This window comes from Neophocaena asiaeorientalis, unplaced genomic scaffold, assembly GCF_003031525.2.
Source record: "Neophocaena asiaeorientalis asiaeorientalis breed wild unplaced genomic scaffold, Neophocaena_asiaeorientalis_V1.1 scaffold89, whole genome shotgun sequence".
Lineage (NCBI taxonomy): Eukaryota > Metazoa > Chordata > Mammalia > Artiodactyla > Phocoenidae > Neophocaena > Neophocaena asiaeorientalis.
This window is the reverse complement of record NW_020172592.1, coordinates 9,207,100-9,234,140: the sequence shown is the minus strand read 5'-3', so window position 1 is coordinate 9,234,140 and position 27,041 is coordinate 9,207,100. Positions and strand designations below refer to the sequence as shown.

The following is a 27,041-nucleotide window of genomic DNA, read 5'->3' as shown; positions in this document are numbered from 1 at the left end:
GGAGCGGCTGGACCTGTGGGTCATGGCCGCTGGGCCTGCGCGTCCGGGGCCTGTGCTCCGCAACGGGAGTACCAAAAAAAAAAAAAAAAAAAAAAAAAAAAAAATGGAACAGACCTTCTTAACAGGCAGTAATTTCCCTTTCCATGAGAATGTACAAATTCAAATGAAAAAACGTGTCTGACCACCTGTCTGGATGCCACAGATACAATTAAGTCACTGAAATTCCAACCTTCAATAAAATTCTCTGATTTGGGTAAAATTCCACAAGCTTTCCTAAACTCCAGTCTTTTTCTAATTATTGATTTTGGGGGGGAAGGAACATGGAATAAGATACATAAAATGCTAAGTGCTAAATACATGTCTTAATTGAGTAAGTAGAGTTATTGGATTTTCTGCGTTCCAGCAATGATTCCTCCCTCCCTCCCTTTTCCTTCCTCCTTTCCTTCCGTCATTTTCTCACTCCCCTCCCTCTTGCTCCACTCTTGCTTTCATGTGCTCTCTTCTGCCCTTCTTTCCCTCTCTTTCTTTGCCTATCACTCTTCTACATGCTTTCAACTGGTCTTTCATTTAATCCTTATCAAAGACAATCAATGACATAGGTGCTACTTATCATCCACCTCTTCCAGTCAGAAAAAGTGAAGTAACTTTTCCAAGATCACGTGAATAAATTAGTTTCTGCTGCATTTGTTTTCTAAATGGTGCTTAAAAGTGGAAAAAATAACAATGTGCAGAATGAATCATTTTCAGCAGCCAGGTATAAAAGAGTCACATCCAGATGAGGAAAACATTTTGGAAAAACATCATTTGCCAATGTTTTAAAAGTTCAGCAGAAGGAGAGATTAGCAAATTAAATGAAATAATAAAGTTAGGAATGGACCCACCCAAAATTATTGAGATGCCAAAGTAAGCCAATCCCAGCTGTTATTCTTTACTCTGGCTGCCATCCTCAGCAAGAGCGGTACGGGGGAGTGTGGGCAACCGGCTGCAGTAGCAGCTGGGCCTATTTGTTAAGGGGAAAAAATCTTCAGTGAAGACAAAGGGAAATTTCAGTGGCTAGCAGTGTGAATGGAAACTTGGAGCCTAGCTGGGGGAGCCTCACAAGTGAAATGGAGCAGTGCTGTCAGCAACCAAATTACAGCACTGCTCAAACCATTCACGGGGAGAGTGTTCCCTACACTACTGCCTTTGCTGGCAAGAGTTTTATTCCACCAAGAGCAAAACTTCCCAATGACAAATTTTGTCTATATTTTCTCATATTCCCAGTATTCTGGGCATTCAAAAATCAAGCAGTATCACTGTCTGTTCTAACTACATAGTGGGTATAAATGAGCAGACTAAAAAGGACAAATGTCATTTCCAGTCTAAAAAAAAATTACTGTCACATAGTTCACTAATATAGAAATGTAAATGCATAGTAAACATAATCACATATTCCAAAGCATAACTGCATATTATAAAATCCTAGTATTCTATTTATTTTACACCTCCTGACACCTAGATTATAATAGGCATCGAATGTGTTTCTGAGTGATCACTGCTTGATTTGCATGTAGACTGTCTCATTAGTATCAATTTTCTAATTTTATTTTTCATTTTTATTCTTGTTCAATTTTATTGAAGGCTTAGAGACTTCCAATTTTTTCTCCAGATATGAAAAACTCTTCTACAATCCTAAAATATGTCAGGCTTCAGTTTGGGAATATACATTTTGGAGCAAGTAAAAAACATTTGGCAAAAAAATCTGTCAAAAGCAGTGCCCAGTACATAACTTTTGTCTTATTTCTGAGAATTATAACGACAAAGATACAATTATAGTCTTTTAATTATAAGTGTAATTGACTTAACTGTAATATTTTTTTTCTTTCTATGGTTATCTAAATATTATTGCAAGGGAATTTTGCTTTGGGGAATTACTAGGAAGTCAAAATATATTAAGGTGTTGAAGTTTAAACATATTAACTTCCCATAACTGGTACAATATAGTAATAAAATGGATATTTTGGGGTGACTCATAATATCCATTCCAGTATTTCAAAGTCATGTCTTTTCTTTTCCTTCATTCTGGATGAACAAAAAAGGGAGTATTCTGTGTTCCTTTACTAATGGGAAGGTGCAATTATATGGGTAGTTGAACATGCCAACAACTAAAATTCTAACATTTGACTTTGAAAAAAATATTTTTTTCTTTTTAATTTAAATTTTAAACATGGGGTGGTATGACTATTCTAAGAATACACCATATGGTTAACTCAAGTTTATGCAGACCCTTAAACTACCAGCAAACTCAATATTCTAGTACACATTCTAAGCAATTGTAAAGTATCCGTCAGATATCATTCATCTGACCTGAAATATGTGTAGCATCTATGCATTGTGATAATGTCAAAGTTGAAATTTCTTTTGCATTTCCTTTTTTTTTTTACTTTGCTTTTGATAAGGAAAAATTGGCTATATCAGTTTCATCAATAATGATAGAGCTATTTCAATTTTTATTTTCTATTACTTTTCCTAATGTTTTCTTTACAAAACATATAGTTTTGCCTTGCTCAAAGCAATCAAAATGATCTTATTTTCTACACATTTATTTTGACAACTGGATTTAGTCTCTAAAAATAAAATAATCAAGCACCTCCCATTTCCATATTTATTTTCTCCTTAGAGTAGTATGGGGCAGTGACAAATGTGTGCTTTCTCCTGAATTAACTTTACTTATAACATTTCCGTTTACGTCCATTAACTTCCTCTTTTACGTTAGGTGTATCATATCTGATGGATTCATACGGTGATAAAAACAAAAAACCTCAAGGATACAACATTTCAAAATATATTGTCAATTTTTATAAGGCTTACACATAATAAAATCTTAGGTAAATTTTTCATTGGTTCTTTCCCAATTAACTTGGTTTGGAAAATACCTTACATAAACTAACCATAATTATAAAACTGGTAACTATTCCTTATTCTTCTCACAATATCATTACCTACAGCTACGCTTTTAAATGATAAATTCACAAAACAAAAAGGCAGCATAGTCAAATTATTTGTAAAACAACCTTCTCACAGGGATAAACTGATAAAAACAAAAAGCATTCTTGCTTTTGGTCATTTAGGGCATTCCTTAAAAACAAAGGTGTAGGATAAGTTGCTACGTTTTCAAAGCCCTCCCTTTGCTTTCTGCTTTGTCACTGACTTCACGCATTAGTTGTCTCTCTTCATCGTTCATCACTCTAGACATGAATGAAATGCTACATTGGACATTGGAAGATCACAGCAGGGGCAAATGGGAAGAAAAGGTGATTGAAATGGGACACTGATCATGTAACGGCCCAGATGAACTCAAACCACTCTCTGCAAAAGCTTCACACTATCTTTCAGTAAAATATGGATATTTTCTGAAAAATTTTAAAGCCGTTCTGGATTTCTCTTCATAGCTTTTGTAACAAAACCTGAAGCCAAACTAGCGCCTAACATTTTCGAGCAGGGGCAGAAGAGAAGTATTCCCATCCTCTTTCCTGATTTCCGAATGCTCCCCCCAAGCTCCAACAGCTCATTTTCTGTCATCTTTTTTAGGAATCTAGTTATATGTGGCATCAGACAAAAGAATGTGAAGAGATATAATGAAATTCTTTACATTAAGTGAAATAGGTAAGGTAAATTTATTAAGTACCTTAAATTGGTTAGATTCTAAGGATTCAAACAATAAAATGCAATCTACTTGCCTTCAAAACTTTCAAAATCTACTCATGAATGTGCATTAATCATATATTAGTCATACAAAGAAAATGACAGTTCCTTAAAGTCATATAGAAATGAAGCCAACGACATGAGTAAAGAACATTCATGATTCTATCAGTAGTAAAGCTATGAATACAATGGGATTCAGTTAATTAGATATTCAAGGCTAACTGCATTTCTAGGAGGATAAGGTGCATTATATGCAGAGGGGATGGCAGTGGAAGGATGGCAGGCATGGTGGCTGGACAGCCTAAGACACATAGACAGTTTGCTTACTGCTTCTTACCGAGTCTCCTCCTATTCATCTCCAAGGCTGAGCTCTGTTTTTTTTCATTCCCAACTCTTATGTTCCCATAGCACTTTGTTCTAACCTTTAGTATGTATAAAAAACATCCTGCTTTATCATGACTTGTCTCTTCTTACAATTAGACCTTAAGCTTCTTGGAGAAAGGGTTTGGGTAGAGGCACTGTGTGTGTGTGTGTGTGTGTGTATTTTAATAAACTTATTTTAGAATAGTTTTAGATTTACAGAAAATTTGTGACGCTAGTATAGAAAGTTTCCATATACCCAAGCCCAGTTTCCTCTACTATTAATAGTTTACATTAGTGTGGTACATTTGTCACAGTCAATGAACCAATATTGATACATTATTATTAACTAAAACCCATACTTTGTTCAGATTTCCTTATTTTTTACCTAATATACTTGTGCTGTTCCAGGATACCACCCAGGATACCACATTTCATTTAGAAAACTGTGTTTTTTATTCTAGAATTCCTAGCACGATGCTCAGTATCTAATACATGGAAGAAGGTCAACAAGTAGTCATGGAATAAGTGAATGATTGAATGAATAAATATTAAAAAGATACAGAAACTTCTGTATCCCTTAAGGGAAAGGTTAGGATATGTAACTGAGGAATGAAGTGCACCTAACTTCATTAGTCCGAGAAAACTTTCCATTGAGAGATAAACGACACCTGGAATCTTACAAAATGCTTTTCCACAATCCATCAACATTAAATGTTTTCTTATCTGAACTCAATGATAGCACCATGTGTCACAATTTACACCACGAATAATCATTAAAAACAAATTTAATTTATATGTTGAATTATTATCAATAACTATATATACTATATCTTACGTAATAGAAAAAATAATAGGTAGAGAATGGTATAATAGTTAGATATTTATGAATTTAAATGTATGTATGAAGACCAAGGCTGTAATTTGGAAATTTAAATAAATGACACCTTAGCCTGGGTAATGGATCTGAAGGGAGGAAAAAAAATGAAAACATGAATGTGAAAGTGAGGCTCCTTTGTAGCATCATCCCAAACACTTAGCCCAGTGTCTCTCATGCCCAAATGTGCATTGAGAATCCCCTGCAGGGCCTGTTAAAACACAGATCCCTGGGCTTCCCCGGTGGCGCAGTGGTTGAGAGTCTGCCTGCCGATGCAGGGGACACGGGTTCGTGCCCCGGTCCGGGAAGATCTGACATGCCGCGGAGTGGCTGGGCCCGTGAGCCATGGCTGCTGAGCCTGTGCGTCCGGAGCCTGTGCTCCGCAACGGGAGAGGCCACAACAGTGAGAGGCCCGTATAACACAAAAAACAAACAAACCAAAAAACACACAGATTCCTGAGCCCCAGAATCACTGACTCAGTAAGCCTAATTCAGTAGCTCACAGGGGATGCTGATGCTGCCAGGACACTTTGTACAGCACTGGCTTAATCCCAGCTCAGTCTCCTCTCTGCCCCTACTCTGGACGAAGAGCAGAAGAAAATCACAAGTAGCATCATCTCCTCTGCAGTGAAATTCAACTAAAGCTCTCTTGGGTTAATTATTCAGCATTAGCTCTACCTCTTAAAGAAATAAGCCTTTATTTTGTCATTTTGACCATAACATGGAAGCCAAAAACAACAAGAAAAAGCTTTCTCTTTTTTTTTTGGTCTTTTGTTTTTTTTCAGTAGATACTAAACACCCAGCCTTTAGGAATGATCTGATTAAGTCACTTTATTCTGTCCACAAGGGTCTCACCAAGAAACTACTCCTTGCCCTCAAGGATCCTAAAATATAGTTAAAGACAAGTACATAACTTAGAGAATATTATAAGCCATTATTATACAATATTCTACATCTCCATGGTACATTTCAATTTTCTACAACAATCACGAGATAGAAATTAGTCTCTGTGCACTTATGAGGAAAGTAAGCCTCAGAAGTTCAATGATTTAGCAAGAATAATAGACATCAAATAGGATAAGCTGTAGATTCAAATCTAGGATTTTTAAACTGTGAATCCATACATACTTTCCACTAGAACATGCTGTCTCCTAATAAAATGTTCAAAGTGTTCTGGAGAAACTAGACACACTGGGAGGTCTGGTGAGGAGAAGAAAGGAGTCCTACACTTCTAGAATTGGAAACGATCTCCGAAATCACATGGACCATAATACATTTTTGACTCAGGATTAGGAAAAAAGTAATCAGCAGGAGTGAATAGCTATGTGCAAGGCTGTCAGCACATTTCCTCTTCAGCTTTAGTTCCACAGTGTATCTCGAGCTTTGAATTTAAAGCTCTCCTCGGTTCCCATCATTTCCTGAGAGGAAACTGGTCAGGAGGCAAAAGGTCACTGTCCCCAGCTGACCTTATTTTCTCCCTTTTTTATTCCCATTTTCATTGCTGTTGTTCTTTTCTGGTTCTGGAGTTAGTCCAGCCACCTAAAATCACCACTGAGACATACCCTTAGGGATGCTACTCTTCTGCTCTATCCTGTAAACAAAACCCCCTGTCTATTCTGGTTTCAATGAGCTAAAAATCATAACTCAGAGAACACAAAGCAAAACTACATGGAAATAGATAGGTTTATAAAAATATTCTTACACTTAACACAAGTTTAGCCACAAAGGGGACAGGCTGGCAGGCCCTGCTCTGTCCTGCTCAGGACCCTAACTCTCCCTTCCCAGTCCCCACAGTGCCACGGTGCTGGGAACATCAGCCTCCCACTGGAAACACAGGCTAGACAAACAGGACAAGTTGTCCAAGTGGCTAGTAAGCTATTTATTTAATATTTCATTATTTCCTAAGTCTTGAATTTCAACCAAGTTTGAATGCCTAATGAATGCAGTTACGCTTCTTTTAAATTCAAAAGTCATTTCTTCTATTCATTGAATGAGACAACAAAAGAAATACTCAGGTAAACTGAGGACCAATAAATAGATAGCACTCACTTAAAATGTTTTAATTTCCTTTTTGGCTTAAGGTAGGGAAGAAATCAAAATATCTCTTTGGAAGGAAGCAAGGTGGAGACAAAACGTGGTGGGGGCTTCCCTGGTGGCGCAGTGGTTGAGAGTCTGCCTGCCGATGCAGGGGACCCGGTCCAAAAAAAAAAAAAAAAAAAAAAAAGAGGTGGGGTGGTGGTGACACAACACGGAGGAGACGTTAAAGAAAGAAGTGAGAAGAGAAGGAAGGCGTTGTAGTGATCATCCAGGAATGACGAGAGCATCAACAAGCAGTTTTTGTTTGTTTTGCGGTACGTGGGCCTCTCACTGCTGTGGCCTCTCCCACTGCGGAGCACAGGCTCCAGACGCGCAGGCTTACCGGTCATGGCTCACGGGCCCAGCTGCTCCGCGGCATGTGGGATCTTCCCGGACCGGGGCATGAACCCGTGTCCCCTGCCTCGGCAGGCGGACTCTCAACCACTGCGCCACCAGGGAAGACCACCAAGTAGTTTTTTTGTTTTTTTCAAAAGAAGGCTGATTATAGATGAGAGAATATGGCTGACCTGTCAGGAGGGTGTCTGGAGACCCCAGCTGCTTCAACACAATGCAGAGCTTGAGGGGAAGGAAGGTGAATAGGCAGAGAAAGCCCCAGCCTTCCTCTTCATGTATGTTTTACCAAAGGAGCCATAAATAGTTGTTCATGATTCCTTAGTTTCCTTGGTACTCCTCACCCCACCCCTGGAATCAGACATTTCTTTAGAAAACACTGCTCTAAATCATTCTGTTTTATTCATATACCCAGTCAATGAGCATTGATTGAACACCGACTAAGGGTAAGGAACCGTGCTCTGCAGCAGATGCCTTACCTGTGTGTGGGTCCAGGGGAAGGCAGAACGGAAAGCTTTGTCAAAGCAAACAATGCATGTTGGGCTGATTGCTTACAGGACACTGTTTGGTTGAACTTTTGCCAGTGTGATCTGGTCTTAGTAATATCTGTTCTATTGTGCCTTACAAAGCCAGGCCTACAATTACCTTTGTTAATAACTTTTGTTTATTTTATGGCTTTGGTCTCTTGTCTCCAAGGTGCCATCAGATAAAGTTCCAACTTTCCTTAAATTATCAACAAAATAATCTTACAGTAACTTACAAGCATGAGAGATACCAATATCCCTAGTTACTTCTAGTCATCTACTCCAATAAGAGCTGGGTTTCATTTTTTAAAAACCTTTGCTTTCAAGTAAAAAACTGATGACTAAAGATTTTCCCTTATTGTAAGTTGTTAAGTTAATAATTAACTCATGATTGTTTTTAGAATAAAAAAGGGAACCAGAGTAGGCTAATTCTCCCTGAACCTCTTCTGATTCATTGAGTAATTTATGAAAAGCTTCTTAAGGCTAAAGTATTTACCACACTAATTCGCATTATCTCATGTAATTCTTTCAGGGTGTTACTATATATTACCCCATTTTAAAGATGGGAAAATTCATACTCAGAAAATAAGTAACTCGCTCATGTCGTACAGCCGGAAGCAACATTCAGATTAGGTAGGCCTCAACCAAAGTCTAGAGCTTTTAGGCTACTGATATTAGAACGTGAGAGTGTTTTGTAAAACCTGGGCCTAAACTACTTTTCTACATGTACTGTGCCGAGGCTATGAGCTAAGTCCTTGAGCAGAAAGCAGTGATGACTAAAGACAAAAGGAGAAATATATTTCTAAGCCCCAGAAATCAGGCAAGTCATGAATTTCTCTTTTCCTTTTCCACACTAGTTATAGAGTCAAGGTTACCAGGACAATGGGGCCTTATGGTGGGAATATCCTGAACTAGGTATTAGACCCAAGGCAGGCTGAAAACTTCTTGAGTAATCAATTGCTTTGGCCACCACCAGGGCAACAGGAAATCAAGTTATCAATTCCACAGACGTTTCTGTTCTTGAAATCATCACATTCTTTGACAGAAAATGCTCTCCGATGTCAGAGATTGTAACACTTGGTTCAAATGGGGTATTAACACATCCTTTTCCTTCACAGTTCAGAAAATACAGCTGATAAAATATCTAGTCTTGTCATTATCATCCTTATCATGAGTACAAAGCATAATGCTTGCTTAAGCCCAAGAATTAACTAATGACACTGATAGTTTCCCTTACACTGCAAATGTTATTTAAAACCATACCGTGAAAAAATTCTTTATTAAAATCATCATCATCCTTTGTACGATGTATATAATATTCCAAAGTGTCAGATGTTGTACTGAAGACTACTAACAGCAACTGGCCCTGTCTATTGAAACAAAGAGAATAACTGAAATCTTTACTTTGCACCTTTTGGGAAAATGCTGTAAGCGGTATAATTTCAGTTTTGTTTTCTTTTAAATTCTCTGAGACTGAACTTACCAGAACACTTAAATACCACGGTGGCTATGTATGAAGTGGCATGCATGCACCCAAAGTGCCATTTCTGGATTCCTGCAGACTGAATTCCTCTACTAAACCACAGAGGAGTCTTAGACACAAGATAAAGGAGTAAATCTTTGCACGCTCTCCCACTCAGAACTCCCCAGGGTGATTCCAGTAGATATCTTTGATGAAAGAAAACTGACTCAGCAGATTGTTAACAATAATTTTCACCAGCAGTGACCAATCTGATGTTTGGTGCTTTATAATGTGGTCGTAGAACTGGGGCCACCGAGTGATCTCATACCAGACAGAAAGATAGGCCGTCTCTATGAAATACCCTCGTTAAATGACAAATCTGACATGGACAGCAAAATAATATAGCAACATAAATTTTTACAAGAATATTCCATGTGGGAGATAAGCTCAGTGCTTTGTGACCACCTGGAGGGGTGGGATAGGGAGGGTGGGAGGGAGGGAGACGCAAGAGGGAAGAGATATGGGAACATATGTATATGTATAACAGATTCGCTTTGTTATAAAGCAGAAACTAACACACCATTGTAAAGCAATTATACTCCAATAAAGATGTAAAAACAAAAAAAAAGAGTATTCCATTGTGACAACATGACTGTTGCATGTATTTCTTAGTCAAGAACAAGTACTGGTTCTATATTATGGATAGAACACAGTCCTCACAAAACTTTTAAGAAATGATTTTATGTGACTAAATTATTTTTTGGTCCAAAATTGGCCCAGTTCATTTATTGCTTTTCCTAACTCTGACCTTCCCTCACCCTATTTCTATACTAAAGATAACTGTGTTCTCACTGTCATACTCAATGTACAGATAAGAACCAAATAATTCAGGCTTCCCTGGTGGTGCAGTGGTTAAGAATCTGCCTGCCAATGCAGGAGACACAGGTTCGAGCCCTGGTCCGGGAAGATCCCACATTCCACGGAGCAACTAAGCTCATGTGCCACAACTACTGAGCCTGCGCTCTAGAGCCCGCGAGCCACAGCTACTGAAGCCCAAGTACCTAGAGCCCGTGCTCCCAACAAGAGAAGCCGCCACAATAAGAAGCCTGTGCGCCACAATGAAGAGAAGTCCCCGCTCGCCACAGCTAGAGAAAGCCTCCGCTCGCCGTAACCAGAGAAAAGCCCGCATGCAGCAATGAAGACCCAAGCAGCCAAAAATAAAATTAAAAAAATAAATTTATTTTTAAAAAAACCCAAATAATTCATAGAACCATTCAGAAGATTTTGTGTCTCCAGATGCATTTCTGTGATGCACAAACAATATTTCTATGTAGCAGATATAAAAATACAAAAAATAGTGTTATCTAAAATCCTTACATAGACTTCCTCTATAAAAAGTATATTCTGTGTAAATTAAACTCCACAAAATATATTGTAATTCCTTTCATGTTACCCAGTGGCTTTTTATTTTCTTAAAATATAAACTGTTTCTTAATAAACCCACCACTTAATTCTCACTGACTCCCCCTCATGGAGATCTGGGCAGTAAGGTTTGTGTTTACCCCTGGGTCCTATCTAACTACTTTCTTTATGAATCATGCCTTATGACCAGTTTTTATTTATTAACCACACAGGGATGTGTGACTAATGTCACTACTGATAATACCTAGTTACTGGCTGAGAAACCCAAGCTATGAGCTGGTTCACAAAAAACTGGCTCAGTCACTGCCTTTATAACATTGGCCCTGGATAGAAAATAAATACCACAGCCTCCAGGATGATCGTTCAAAACTTATTTATCACTGTGCTCTTCTAGAATTCCATCTCAATTTTTTTAATGTAAACTGAAAAAAATTCTAAAATGTGTGGTGGAAAGTATGTGTAATAAGCAGATATATGCACACTTCTGCAAAAATATTGGCCATGAGTCTTGGAAAATGCGCAGATGATGTAATTATCTTCTAAATTATTATAACTAGAGGTCAAAGGTATGGAAATGGGATTTGGAGTGAATGCAATCAGGATAAATCCCACGTTTTATGCAAATTAAGACCAAGTTTTGCTGTCGTCTATACTAGCATCATTCTAGGACTTATTGATATCCAAACTCAAGCCATTTCCCAAGAGTTTTTTGTCTTTAGGACGTGATTCCTTCTAACCTTCTCATTTTCTATCAGTCTTCAGGAAACATTAATAAGATCATTTTTAGGTTATAAAGTGCTTTTACAGTATTATTGTTCCATTTTGATCCTCTCAAAAACCCAGTGAGATATATAGGGAAAATACCAGTACTACCCCTATTTTCAAATTAAGGAAACTGAGGCACAGATAATTACCATAAGTGGAAGAATTAGAGCTGGAGTAGAGACCTCTGACTTCAAATCTGAGCTCTCTGAACTACGACAAACCTGTATTTAATTGGTTACAATATTCAAATACAGATAGAGTAATTAACACTCGCTCTCCCACGTTCTATATGTATGGATATGTATTCAATGCTCAAATCTACATTTATAATGTCAACATATTTTAGCAATGATCTTCTGCCATATTCATGCCTTTATTTAGCTATCTTTTCATCAAACATCCTCGGAGCACATCCTCTGCTTATCAGCAGGCATTCTCCTTGGCTTCTGCAATCGTGAAGTTCCTCATTGGGTCTTTGAACACCTACCCTATCTGGAACCTCCCTCGACTGAATTTCTGGGGCTTTCCACGTGCATTGGGATTCCTTCTTTGACATGGGCTTTCCTCATTTGTTTTTTTCTTCTTTGAGCTCCATTATCAAGAAGGCTATTTTTGCCTTCCCTGTAACCTCATTAATGCAGGATGGTGAAAGATAAGGAGAGAACAGACATCAACGAAGGGAAGTGGCTGAATCCACCAGGACGCTTCTCCCTCTATTCTCTCTTTCCTTCATTTCTGTCATGAGGAGCATAGCTATTTTTCAAAGAAATCCTTGTAGTAGAATATTATAAATTTGTATGAATTATACCCAAACTACCCTCTTTAGGGTATTGGCTATAAATTCTTAACTGTTCATAAATTTTAACATTCTTGTCTGATATAGTTAATCTGGACTCAAATCTTGACTGAAAATTCTTATAGGGCAGGGCAGAATCTTGCCATTTTTATCTTTGTATGTTTTTATTTGTTAACCCAATTTATCTTGTACCTATAAAATGCATTAAAAGATACGCATTGCCTCAACAAGAGCAAATATTTCATCTTTTTAGCTACAAGGCTTGCCTGAAGTTAGCATATTTGCTTAATATTGGGGTGGAGTGGATATTCCGTAAGAAGAGGGAGGAATTCAATATTATCCCACGGTGGGTGGAGAGTAGTGAGGAGCAAGCTCGAAGATGCTCCATATCTGATCCCAACTTTCCACCTTTTTTCTCTCCCTCTCTGCCTTTTCTCCCTTTGGGTCCTAATGGTCTTCTCCTCTCAAGCTGTGTTTAAGAACAAGGCTTCCCTGGTGGCGCAGTGGTTGGGGGTCCGCCTGCCGATGCAGGGGACACGGGTTCGTGCCCCGGTCCGGGAGGATCCCACATGCCGCGGAGCGGCTGGGCCCGTGAGCCATGGCCGCTGAGCCTGCGCGTCCGGAGCCTGTGCTCCGCAACGGGAGAGGCCGCAACGGTGAGAGGCCTGCGTACCGCAAAGAAAAAAAAAAAAAAAGGAAAGGAAAAAAGAACATGCCACTTCCAGAGTTAGAGAAGGATGGAGGAAAGAGAAAAAGGGCAATTCCTGGGCTTTTTTTTTTTTTTTTCTGAACATATTTTTATATAATTTAACTCAAGCTTTGTAAACATATGAAACTTTCTCCTCCTCTTTGGGAAGTGACACGAGGTTTGTGTTCTCCAACACCATCTTGATAATGGAAGATATAAGAAAGATGCTTGTCCTTCTCCAATATGGCATGGACCACTGCTATGAAATGAATCCCCGGATGAATCCAGGAGGCTACCTCCAGGGAGCCTACCAGCTTTCTCCACTGGGGGTCAGGCAGCAGTGCAGAGGTGCTACATTACTTATAAGTAGTGGCTCTTATTTTTAAGGACATGCACTCATTTATAACACTAATCACCTAATTTACTTACTACTAAAATTGTACCATTTTGGATATCATTTAAGATAGCAGAGGAGTATACTCTAAAATATTCTGCCCCCAGTTTTCAGACACCACTAAAATGTCCACTGAGTCTCGAGTGTAGAGAGGTGAATGTGCTGTTCATACTGTATCAAAGGGATGGAATATCCCTGCTCAGGCAGTCCTGCGCTTCTCTTCCACTGAGTCACCTGCGGTGCAGGAGGCATGGTTGCTTCAGGTTGCATCTCTGCTGTGCTCTCTTAGCTGACTTTGCTAACTGAACTGCACAAGTGGGAACACTCTATTTTCAGGTAACTCTATACTGTCTGCACAAGAGCACAATATTGCGCATTTTCAGCTAGTGCCCTTAAAGCAAAAGGTTAAGAAAAGCCAAAAGGAAACCTTACATGAGTTTTCTGTCTAGCGTACCCATAGCTTCTAGCAGTGGTCCTCCCACACCACTTAACAGGACTCATAAAACCAATTACAGTTATTCCTTTGACTAAGGGAGATGTGGTGAAGATAAGGCTGATGGTAACATTATGCATGCACTGACTAAATTAGAAGCTCTCCAATGAAATATTAAAATGAGGTATCTTTGGAAACATACTGATATTGAGCTATCAAAAACCAAGTCTCCTAGTAATGAGGTATAAAAGATTGATACCATGCATAGCAGAATGGCAGCTTGCCCAAACTGGCAGCTTATCCGCTTGTCTACATAAGAAAAAGAATCCATTATTATGGGTTTTTTTCTGACATCCTTATGTGTCCATATTCCATCACATCAAATTTTTACATTTAGATATATTTGATCTTAACTTCTTAGGAGTATGTATTTTGATACATACCATGATACATCTTCCCAAATCAAATGAATTATACTAATTCTAGGCACTATATTTTAAATACTTCACAAATTCAGTGTCAATGTGTTTCTTAAATTTATGTTATCTACTGGGGAGTACTATAGGAAATCTATTTAAACTAAGAAAATACCCATAGATTATAGCTGTTCTAAAAATGAGAAACTTCTATAGCCCAATCTACTGATGATTGTCAATTAAAAAAAAAACAACTGTGTCATAAATTTGAGCCCTCCTTTTTTGAGTAAAGATTACACTCATATTTTTAAAATACAGACTTCCTTCTACAGTGGGGACAATTTAAAAGCTTACACAATGGAAAAATGTTTTTTATGTAATGCTCACTATTCCGTCTATTATCTGTCTCAGTGGTTAATGATAATAAATACTTCTTTCCTGAAAATCTATTCCAAGTTCCTTTTAAGTCAGCAAAGCCACTTTCTTAGAGTGTGGGTTTTGTTTGTTGTTTGTTTACAGGAGGAAGAGTCATCAAACCTATTCATGACTGGCTTTACTGATGCAAAAGCTATCTTTTAATCATTTATGACTAAATGCTGCTTTACAAGACATAGCTGCAGAATAAAATATTTAAGCACTCTCTGATAGATGGATCTTCAGTTAAGCACTATGAATTTACATTAAAAAGAATAGATGCTAGTAAATAGTATCTAACACTTTAATCAGTACAAATCAGTTCACAAGGATTGCTAACATTTTTTTTGCCACACATTAAAAAAATTTCCAATAATCAATTCAACTAGAAAGCTAATTTATAACAGTTGTTAGTCATTTTAATTACACGGTGATGACTTTGTTATCATGGGCAAGGAATCATTTTGATTCTCAGGAGTTTTCTTTTTTCCTCCTCTCACCCCCATTATGGACAATACAAAACAGAAAACCAATTGCACCTCTATTTCTACAGTCCTTCCCCGACGTACTTGCTTCCCAAAATGCATAAATTGGTATGTAAATACCCTTTGCTAACTTGGTGGGTTCAGCCCCTCAAGGCTCTTTACTACCTTCTTCCTACCCTCTTCTGTTATGTCTGCTAGTGAGTGAACTTATTAACAAAACCTAATATTTACAAGACAGAAATAATATCTCCAAAGTTAGGCTGTGATTTTACACAATTTTCAGCTGTGGTTAAGTATGACCTATTCATTAGAGGTATTTAGAAGCTTGGGTCAGTGTTGCAATCATTATTTTCAGGTGTATGTTAAGGGTCTGGGAAGACCAAAGATCAATGTTAAATAAATGACTTTAATTTTTTTCTCATTTTTTTCTAACAAAAGGATCTGAAAAGGTGACCTACCTTTATGTGACAGGCGTAAGCGGGGGTGCGGGGTGTCAGCTGTGTGACCTCCCGTCCAGAGCTCCAGCAAGTAGCCCCACAGGAGCCAGGTGATGAGGTACCCGGCAGATGCCATGCTGCCAGCCTGCCACCAGCGATCCTCACTTTCAGGCGGGGTGAGTTTTACTTAGGACTCCCCTCCAGGGGCAGCGTGCGAGAGAGGCTTTGTCAGAAATCGAACGCGTTGTCATCAGAAAGCACAGTTCCAAAGTGCCATTTGTCAGGCTGTATTTGGATAAGTAAAACCTGCCTTTCCCCAGGACAGTTGTTTATAAGCCGGGAGCAAGAGGACATTCCAAGGAGTGAGTCTTCAGAGCCATGTCCTGTCTAGAGCTCTCTTCAGTCACTATGCCGGTGGATTCAGGAAGAAACTGTATATTTTTTTTTTTAGTCACTTCTGCAAGCGGTTCATTCAGAAAAAACAACCACACCAGCACACCCACTGCCTTCCCCCGTGGAGCTCCTGTTCTCTTCTGGCTCGTTCTAGCCTCTCAGAAGTCAGCCTCTTGCACTGACTTGCCAAACAGCTAGTTTTAATTCACCTTTCACCTTGCTAATTAAAAACAAGAAGTGCCATTCCCTCTAGGAGTTGCAGGATCCACCCAGCAGGGATGCCGCTCTGTCAGCGAGCTGTGTTTTCGGGGAAAGTTCAGGCAGGGTTGAGCCGCGTACTTGCTGTTTCTAGGAAGTGTTTCTGGTCCACGTGCCCTCGCCCCACCCTCCCTCCCAGGATTGTCGGCCCCGCGTCACTCAGCGACAGCAGAGAAGTTCGCATTTTGATGGGAAAGGGGAATCAGGAGGGAGAATGATACATCATAGGCTGCTTACTTAAGAATAAGTATAACAGAAGAGGATGGAGTGTCAGGAAGGGCTTTTAAATGTTCACTCATCAAGATTAACCCTTGAATAAATACAGATTCGTTTTAAACAATCTATTTGTCACCATCCAGTACCCAAACTGATTTTTTGGTGTTTCCACTGAAATTGTATTTTTTTTCACATTTTTGGCTTTTTCTATTGATTGCATCTTAGAAATGTTATTTTCAACTTTTGTAAGGAAAGCGTTTTTAAGAACCTGAAAAACTGTCACCTGTGATTGTTTCATAGATATGTTAAAACTAACAAATTATTTTGCAGAGGCAAATTCTTCAAATCAATTAAAAGCAAGTTCTTTTTTATAAGCAAGTCATAAATTTCATCTCAAATTTTGGAATAATTAACTTTTAAGGTGATTTTTCTCTTACATAAGATAACTATGGTAAACTTGAGATTCTGTATGGGACAGATCTCAATAGACATTAGAAAACTCAGGATGTAAAATACCTTGGGATTCAACTGCTATGCACTTTCAGAGTTTATTTTCCAAGACACTATGTTTGTGTAAATAAGCTTAACACAATAGGTCAACTTTACAATCTACTTTCAATCAGTCTCAAAAACTAATCCAAACACTCTGTGGTTGTTGGCATGGAAATGAATGGTATTATTTTAAGGTACCAATAAACGTGAATGGATATTTGATTTGATAGCTGAAAGTTAAATGGTCAACAAACGATTTCAACTCTAACTTTTTCTCATTCTGCATTTTACATGGTAATGATTAAGGATACTTATTGAGAATTATGTTTTTAAAATCATGTACTTATAACAAAAAGATTACACAGTTTACCCTGGTGTTTTGCATCATATATAAGCAAATGTAGAGCCAGGCATTCTATACCCATTTTCCTAAGCACGATACGTTCTATTACAAGCAGAGTATATTTAGCAAAATGTAAATGTCACTGGATATTATAAATAATTGGATTTCCAAGGTCTACAAAAGATAACAAACTCTAAACATTATTTAAGAGTAAAGTACCATGAAGTATGTAGATACTTTTAACCTGGGGTGGTCTCTGTAGGCGCTTGCATATTTTAAAAGCCAGTCTGATGAGCTACAGACCTAAAGGTTTTTCTAAGTGTGCTATATAATATACCTTTGGAATCCTCTTTTACTTTCATCCAGAATTGAAGTAACTAGAAAGTAAATAGCAGCTTTTATATGTGTTATCTAATGGTAGGGTTCCAGAAAAAGTAAATGTGATGCATATAATTTTTATTACAAATATGTGGCTACACTCATGCAAGCAACTGAAATTCCACTTAAGATTGTACAGAGCCTGTCCTAACCCTAGTAAGGAGCTGAGGCAATGTAAGACGATACAACAATTTCATCAGGGTACAGAATTCACACCATGAAATCTTGATGCAGGGATAAAGGTTATGAATGTTAGTTACATACATAGAGCTATACACCAAGATTCACCTTCAGTGTTTACATGTCATCCTTCAGATAAGGTTAGGACCTGTTGAAGTCTGGGCCCGAATAATGAGCTCCTTTGGGTTCCTCAGAAATGTGCTTTGGTTTATCCCTCAGTCATCAATGTCATTGCTTATTCCCTTTAACTCCTTTCTATGTCCTTCTACCTTTCTCTCTAGTCTCTACAGAACATACAGATGATGTCCCCACAAAATGACTATTCAAAATGCTAACCATAGCCTCCGCTAACCCCATGTGGCTCTAGCCACTAGCAATGGAATGAAGGGTCTTTGGGACCAAATCACTCATTCACATCATGAAATAAAACAAGAAGAGTTCTCAGGAGCAGGGTCACCATATAAGTTATCATCCAAACAGAACATTTTTTAAAAGTAAAAGAGTCTTCTATGAATAATCACAGACAACCAAGACTATTACAGACAAATCAGGACATCAAAGTCACCCTCCTTGGGAGAGATTTCTAGGCTCCCTTAGAAAATATGGAAATGGAAAAAAAAAAAATTAAATAACAAAACTGACTTACCACCAACAGGGAACGAACGAGGAGCTTCAGTAAATGGAAGAGCTTTGGAACTAGCAATAATACCTATTGATTTTATTATATTTGATCTGAGAGGAGTGAGACTGCCAGTTTGAACAACCTTAGACAACATGGAAAACCAGGTAAAAAGGAAAATGGCAGCTCTGAAGGTATTGCCTGCCAGGTCAAACGTTTCTGTCCAAAACCTTAACCCTTTGTGGTTAGTGTCACACACAGTAGTGAGAAAAAAAAAGGGGGGGAACTGAGTACTCATCAGGAGTTCCAGGCTCCCCCATGGTGGGTTCTGTCCCTGGTTCCCCAATTTTAACAGCAGAAGAGCAGCTGGCCTCTGAAACAATTCTTTGCAGCATGTGGTCCATGACTATCTGCTCCTGAATCATGAAGGCTATAGGGTATTTGCTAAAAGAGCAAATTCTAATGCCCCACCTTGTACTCCCAGTTTACCTAAAGTTTTACGTACTGAAGTTTGAGTTTTAGAGTGGTTCTTTTCGGTCAGTGTTATTAAAACATTAGACATCTGTGTGGCACTTTTTACCATTTTTATCATAAGAACACAGTGTCTGCAATTAAAGTTTAAATTTATATAAAACGAAGCCATGACCTCATAGGCACAGTGTGCTACTTACATTTTTCAAACACATGTCGAACATAAGCAAAAATTATAAAAGTTTACTCTCTGCACCACTTAAAATTATCTCACATATTGTGGGACACAGTATTTACTAATGGCCTCGAGAATATCCATTCTTTCTTTTCTTCCTACCCAGGAAGACAGAAGATAAATATGGGGGCCTACCCTTCTCAGCCCCTGGGCAGTTATGTTAAGCCATGTGACAATTTCTGACCAAATAAATGTGAGCAGAAGTGACGTGTATCACATGTAGGCTGAGGCAGTGAAATATTCCTAAGCAATTCTTCTGTCTCTCAAGTCCTGGAGGAGGCCTTACATTGAAATGGTGAAACTATGAGACTGAAGCATCTTGAATTATGAATCACCACACTGGGGACAGTTGCCCTGGAAAGTTACCCTGACCTACAGCAAATTTAGTATAAGCAGGAACTAAACATATGTTAAACTATTTGGTTTATTTATTACCACAGCATACACAGTCTCCCTTAACTAACTGTACACACTTTACTTGCTGTGATTTGGGAAACAGGTTCTTAGACAAACATAAAGCATCAGTAAGTCACTGATATTGTATTCCTTCCTATCTGTCACTAAAACTTATTTCAGCCAGAGAGAGATGCAGATAGTTGAGGGCTAAGTAAGAGGTAACATGATTCCCTATGTCACTTTTAGAATGGGATGAGACATGCCCTTAGCTTTTCCAGTTGAACCTTGCACACAAAAATGATGTCATGAACAGTATTTATAGGTGAACAAATAAGTGCTACATCTCAAGAACATTATGATTAAAACTATTAACAGCCAACAGATCACAATAGCAATGATGATGATCCTTTTTAGAACTAAAGATAAACCTTCTCTACAATGGTCATGGCCTTTCAGGTTCACTAATCCTTCCTCCACTCCTGCTAGCCCTGCAATCTAGAGCATCTCAAATGCTCCACCAATACCGCCAGCTACTGCTGCCGCTGCCACATCACTGCTGATGGGTTGTACAACCAAGACTGTTGATGTGTTTGTTGATCAGTCCGTTCAGATGATGCACAGGATCTGTGAGGATTCCAGAAGTCTGGATTCACTATTTCTCACATTCAGTGATTCAAGAGGATGACGGAAAAGAGACAACTAAGTGATTCCTGGTTTGTATGTAATTGAGAGTAGTTCAGAGAACGGCATCCTATCAATCAGTACCAGCCAGGAGCCAATCCAGTCGCTTGCCTGAGAGAGGTTTGGCTGATGCCATTCTGATGTCATCCTTTAGATAGCTAATAATTCAATAAATTGGCCTTTTCTTTTTCCATTTTTTTGTATTAGTAAAAAAAAAGACAAAATTTGAGCAAAATTTACATGTTATAGAATTTTGAAGTTCTTTATTTCTGACTGACACTAGGTTTCCTCTAATTTTCTTTTAGGTCCTTGATAATAAGGAAAAGCAGAAGCATTGTGACCAGGTATCAGCTTGAATTGACTTTAATCAAAGAGCAGTGCTATTTCTCATGCCCTTTTAATGGCAAAATGAAATTATTATGTGTCATTAACTCTAGAAATCCTTTAATTTGTAGGTCCTGAGAGGTTTCCCTATATACTCTTCCTTATAGGCTATAGAGAATTCCTTAAAAAGGCAGCAATCCAATTAGTTATCTTAAAAAAATGTAAGAGAAACCTCAATAATACATTGTAATTTATTGGTTTATATGCTTGTTTTAACACATATTTGGGAGTTACTGGTGGCACTGATGGTGACCTGTTCTTAACACTTGATTAGGGTCCTCAACACCTAGCACTGCACTTCAAACTATTTCCATTTTAATAGAACAAAAACGATTACTATAATAATAACAAAAATGTTCATTTGTTGTTTTCTGTATACTAGGCACTGTACAAGGCACATTCACATATAATCCAGTTTAAACCAGACAACAGCCCTACGCAATAGAAACCATTTTTACTGCCATTTACTCAGAAAAAGAATCTGGGACACAGATGTTAAGTAACTTGCCTGAGGTGAAGTACTGATAAGCGACAAATCTGCCCTCTTACACCCAGACTCCAGGGCCCGGGTTCCAAACATTACACTTGCCTTCCTGGAGAATACTATTTAGATAAGACTTCGTAATGACTCTTCCAAATTATTACACTAGCAGGAACTTACCTTTAATAAATGTTAGTAAGGAAATATACACAGTTTAACAATAAAAACCTTTCAAAAAAAAAAAAAAAAACCTTTCAAGGCAGTTGGTGCTTTAGTTGACAACCAGCCTCTATGATTGAAACTGAACTCACCAGATAAAGCCCTCCATCCCAGGTTGTGTCAGATGGCAGCGCATACTCTGTTCATTCCATTACAGGCTATAGTGTCCAATTGCACAAATTCTAGTGACTTGTTTCGTTGACTAGATACTGGCCCTTGTAAGCTGTTAGGTTTGACTGGAGTCTTCTGAGCTTGGTAATCAGGCACAACACTGGAGCTAAATACAGTAGGCAAAATTATTAAAGATCCAGTTTCTAAGGGAACTAAGCAAATAGGGTTTTTTCTATTAATAATCTTTATTCCACATTGAAAAGTACAATAGTTTTGTAACAAAGATATTTTAAGAAAAACTGTCAGATAATAAGTTACTCTTATTTGTGGAAATATATATACATATGTATGCATACGTATATATACACACACACACACACAGACACATTTCTAGTGATGGTTGCAGGAGAAGAAAGAAGTTTCTAAGAAAGGATTTAGGGGTAGTAAATCACTTAACAATATAAACTGATGTTTAGATTATTTTGTCCAAAAGATTCCAACATTTTCAAACGACGTTACCACTAATGTACCCAAATGAAAAAAAGCATTTCATAGTCTACTTAAGAAAGGGACTCAGTATGAGACCAGTAATAAATGCCATAACTTCAGTAAAGGAGTCATCCATCCACTGGCTTCTTTAATCTCATTCTAGAATTTAAGACCACCTGTATTTTTTGTCTTCCTGGCAAGAAGTGGTCTAAAATTTTCAAGGTCAGTTTCTAGATTATTTATTTTTTTAAAGAAAGAAGGAAGGAAAGGAAGGAGGCAGGGAAGGAAGGCAGGAGGAAAGTAAGTGATAATTCAATGTAATATTTTTTTCAACTTTATTTCAAGTTTTGAATCCTCTTTCATTTTCTTTGTGATCTCCATTGTTGTTTAACTACCACTGCTAAAGCCAGGCCCAAACCAGTTGGCATGGAATAATTTACTCAATAAATATTTGAGAGTGTGATAGTTGCAAGGCACTCGTACAGCTTAAGCTATCTAAAAACCAAAGATTAGTTTCTTTCTGTTAATTTTTTGGATCATTTTTTTAGCTGTTCACTTTGACTCTACAGAGGACAAATGGCCAATACGTAAGCATAAAAGGAAGAAAACAATCGTATCCCATTATGAAAGAAGAAAAGGAAGGATTTATATAAAGCCAATGCAATTAACCATTAGTCAGCTGGCAAGAAACTAAGCAAAAAGGCCAAATATTTTGCAATATTTTATAGTATCTTCAATTGTCATACAGTTGGCAGATGGATATAAAATTTTATATATCACATAAAGCTGCCATCAACTCAATGAATGTTTCACATTAAAAGAAATGGAAACAAACACTAAAGTTGTGAAGAATCTGACAGAAAATCAGAATATTCAAAATAAATCACATTTCGGCTATGAAGGTGAATCTTAGACTTCAAAGGAATCACAATGACCAAAATAAAAACCTGGCAGAAGTCCTACGAAGCCTCTTTTCCCCCAAGGACTTCCTTTCCTTAACACCATTCCAAATAACCATCTATGGAAGAGAGAAAACAATCCATAGAAAAAAAGAACATGATCTTGAACCCACTGGTGAGATCCCAAAGATGAAACAAGAAATCTAAACTCATTATTTCATGTCACCTTTTGTTTAGCTTTACAACAATTTCCACAAATGGTTTGCCAAAATTATTACTGTGTATGAGCCAGATTTTAAAGAAGGCAGGATTTCAGGTATAGTGTCTTTTTATTCGAATCTGTTGTTTCATTATTGGGATTATTTTTGATGGGCGGTATGAGTGGTTATTTGTTTCATTATTGGGATTATTTTTGATGGGCAGCATGAGTGGTTATTTTGCGTTACCAGGTAGTTCTTGCTTGTGATGTCCCAGTAAATAACACTAGCACCATGTGGAGGCCAAGCCTGGTACTACATGCTTTCAGTTGTAAACGAAACCACAGTACAAGCTGACTCGTGCTCACAGTTTGTTTACTCTTACAAAATAAAGAATGTGCTTTATCTAATGATAATGTGACACTTTATATTCTGAGCATGGTCACTTTTCATGGCTGATAGGATGGGTCTTGACAGTTAAGGATAAATAATTTAAATGTTCTTTATACAACATTTAGTTTAAAAAAATTAAGACTTCTGTTAAGAAACTATTTCTTAACAAGAGGCTTAGAATTTTGAAGAGATGACCATAAATGTGTCAGAAACAAAGGTATTAAATAGGAAAATATCTCCTGTGAAAATCTGTTGATGAAAGTTTAGCAAACTCAGTTGAAAATTTAATAGTTTGGAGATCTCTAAATTTAATCATCCCTGATTTTATGACTATTGTGTCCTATACTAAAGTGTCTCTAATAGTACGATTACTATGAGACAGTGATATAACTGCGTGTAAATATTTCTTTATATAATCCCATGTTTATACTAGGTAATAAATAATGCAAAAATACGAACAGAAAATATCAAGTAAATCCCAATCTCACTCTATTTGCTTGCCAAAAAATATATAACCATATCAAGCAGTGTCTTTCCCCAGAGACCTAAAGAGAAAGAATATTTCAAGCTAGAATTTTACTTCGTATCATATACAAGTAAGAAATTAGCATGTTTTCAAGGATAAATTAGTGTATGTGCATTAGAGCTCTGCCTAAAATTAATTGCAGGAGAATTTTAATAAATTGCTTAATGATCTGAATATGGATCACTTACCATTGTTAAAATGGTGTAAAAGTTGAATTTGAATAAAAACTGTACCCTCTGAATGAAATTTTAATAGCTAAGCATGAAAAGCTAATTGGTGCATCACATCCTCACAATTACTTGATAAGCTCTATCTAGGAGTAAAATACAAGAAACAACAATGTGTGTTGCAAATAAAGGAGGAAATCAAATTAAACATTTTTTGATTGATCTACATTTTAACATAAAAAGTCTACTTTACCAATTATTTTCAATGAAGTAAGATCTACACCATGAAAAACATGGCATATCATCCGTTTTTTCCCTGATTGCCTGATTGAAAATTATGCTAATTTGCTTGAATTCCAAGAATGTTGTTTCCTACAGTTTTTAACTATAACAATATTAACATCTATATAAGAGAAGGATTCAAATATAATTTTCCCCAAGTAAATCTTTCTCCTAGGATTTTGTTATTCCTATTTTTCAGTTCACAATTCCTTGCATCAATTTAATCTTTTTCTAGAGGATTAATAATACCTCTCTACAAGATAATCCCCAATCTTATAGAAAAATATGGTAACATTTCCCATCTTAAAAGAAATCTCCCCCTATCCTCACTAATCCTCCAACTGGGGACCCATTTCTGAGTTCCAACTTATAGTTAAATTCCTTCAAAATATTGGCTATAGTCTGTCTTCATGTGCTGGCCTCTCATTTTCTCTTGGATCCACTCTATCAGTTTGAATTAGGTTTGGTTGCAGGTGGTAGAAAACTCAAAACAACAGTGGTTTAAATGTGACAAATTTTACTTCTCCTTTTTGTAAACACAGTCTGGGGGTAGGGCCAGGGCTGAAGTGGCAGAACAAGGAGCTAACTAATCCATAACTAATAGAAGCATTTTCTATCTTGTCGCTTATTCATCCTCAATAGGCAGACTCCATCTCACAGTCCAAGCTCCAACCATCACATCCTCTCTGCAGCCAAAAATAATTAGGAATTAATGAAGAAGGACGTGCCCTCTGCATTTAAGGACACTTGCTAAAAAACTTCGTATTCCCGACCTCTAAGTTTTTGAGTGCCATGGGTTCAAACCTACAACCTCATCTCTCCTCTACCTATGCTCACCCCCTTTGGTGGATTTGCAGCAAGTCAACCTGGCTAAGCTGAGCTCCCTTTCCTGGAACTCCCTTTCTTGCCTGTTTCCGTTTAGGTTGAGCCCAAGGGGAAACTTGGGAGATTTGGAGAGCAAAAGGGAATCAGCAGTCATTTTGTAACATACATATTTTCTTATATTTGCATCCGCAACTACTCCACCTTCTTAGAAACCTCCTTCAGCTTTTGTCTCCTGGGACAGGTGTATGTGTTTAACTCCACCACCAAGGGCCCTGGCTTTTGCTGGACGCCCACAACATCAAGGTCAGAGGCAACAGCTGCTGACAGGGGTTTCAGTCTTTCCTCATTGAGTTCCAGTTCATACTTGTGGATTCCAGCGTGTAATTCCTCTCCAACTTTATATCCTTCTTCTCTTCTTACTGCCTGCCCTGTGTGCTTCAAAGTCCATCATCAGACATGAGGACAACAGCTTTAAAGAGACTTATTAACCAGCTTCCACAAATGCATAAGGTTAAGTTTCTGTAACAAACCCATCTATATGTTCTAGAGGTTCTCCTTCTTCCACTGTACATCCTCTAGTCATCTCACCCAAGACCATGATTTTTCATAACGTCTATGTGCTGGGTATCAAATTTACATCAATAAATCCAACCCCTCATTCCCTCCGTGAAACTCAGACAGATTTGTATATCCAATTGTCTTCTAGAGATTTCCACTTGTATGTCTAATAAACATTCTTACCTTACCATGTTCAAATAGAACTGTTGGTTTCTACTTGCCCTTCTCCTCCTCAATCTGCAAACCTGCTTCCCCCAGCCCAGTAAATGGAAACGTCTAGGTCCCTTTCCATCAATGCTTTTCTGCTCCATATCAGTTAGAATAAAAGTCAACCCCTTATAGTGGTCTCTGAGGTCCTCCTTGATCTGGCCCCTGCTGTGTTATCCACCTTAGGTATCAATCCTCTTCTCCCTCACCCCACAGGAATCACAGTGAGTTCTCGGACAGTTTCCATCCTAGCTCAGCACACTCTCACTTCAGAGTCTTTGCATTTGCTGTTTCCTCTGCCTATCCAGCTTTCCCTTCAGAAATCCATATCTTACAGAAATCCATATCTTACATTATAAAAGCTCTAAATTTTTATTACAAGTCAAAACCTAGCAAGACATAATTACTAATAAATGCTGAACATAATTAATTTATAATGTATAATGCTAAACACCGATTTCTTATATTTCAACTCTCTACACATATCTATCGTTATATTTTTAAGTGGAAGGTTTTTTTCAGACCTATATTTAGAGTAAAAAGGCATGCTTTAAATCCTGCTTTAATACTATGTAGCTGGGTCCCCTTAACCAAAATATTTTTTCTGAGCATCATTTTCTAGCATCTATAATATAGTTATAATAAGTAAGCTTAAATAGAATAAGCATTTTGAAACTAATATGATTACATTCAAAGCTTTAATATACAAACATTCCTATATTTTTCTATATTGTTTTTATATTAACACTGTATAGTAAAATATTTAAATAAGTTCCATTTCAATTTTGGGGGGTATGAAAAGATCTGCATGAAGGTCTATAAATATTGATATGTTAGTTTTTTTCCCTACCATTTGAATAATGGGTTAAAATTTTTTTTTTCCTTTTAAGAACTATCTCTGATCAGGTACTTCTAGAAATAACATTACAAATGAATAACTGATTTTTCAGGATTTAAATAACTTAACTCTTACGTGATTCCTAATGTTCCATGCATTCAGAAGCAGTGCTGTATATATCAATGTCTCCTGTGAACGGTTGAGGAGATGCGGGTACTA

The 27,041-nt window shown here is 37.6% G+C and overlaps 1 protein-coding gene across 1 annotated transcript in view; it reads right to left on the bottom strand.

The window, feature by feature from the left end:
• The window catches only part of SEMA3E (semaphorin 3E), a 257,351-nt gene extending 241,676 nt beyond the window's left edge, over positions 1-15,675 (bottom strand). The window contains exon 1 of the mRNA XM_024738432.1: positions 15,606-15,675. The gene's annotated coding sequence lies outside the window, so the exon portion shown is untranslated. The remainder of the gene's footprint in view (positions 1-15,605) is intronic.
• Between the last annotated feature and the right edge of the window lie 11,366 nt (positions 15,676-27,041).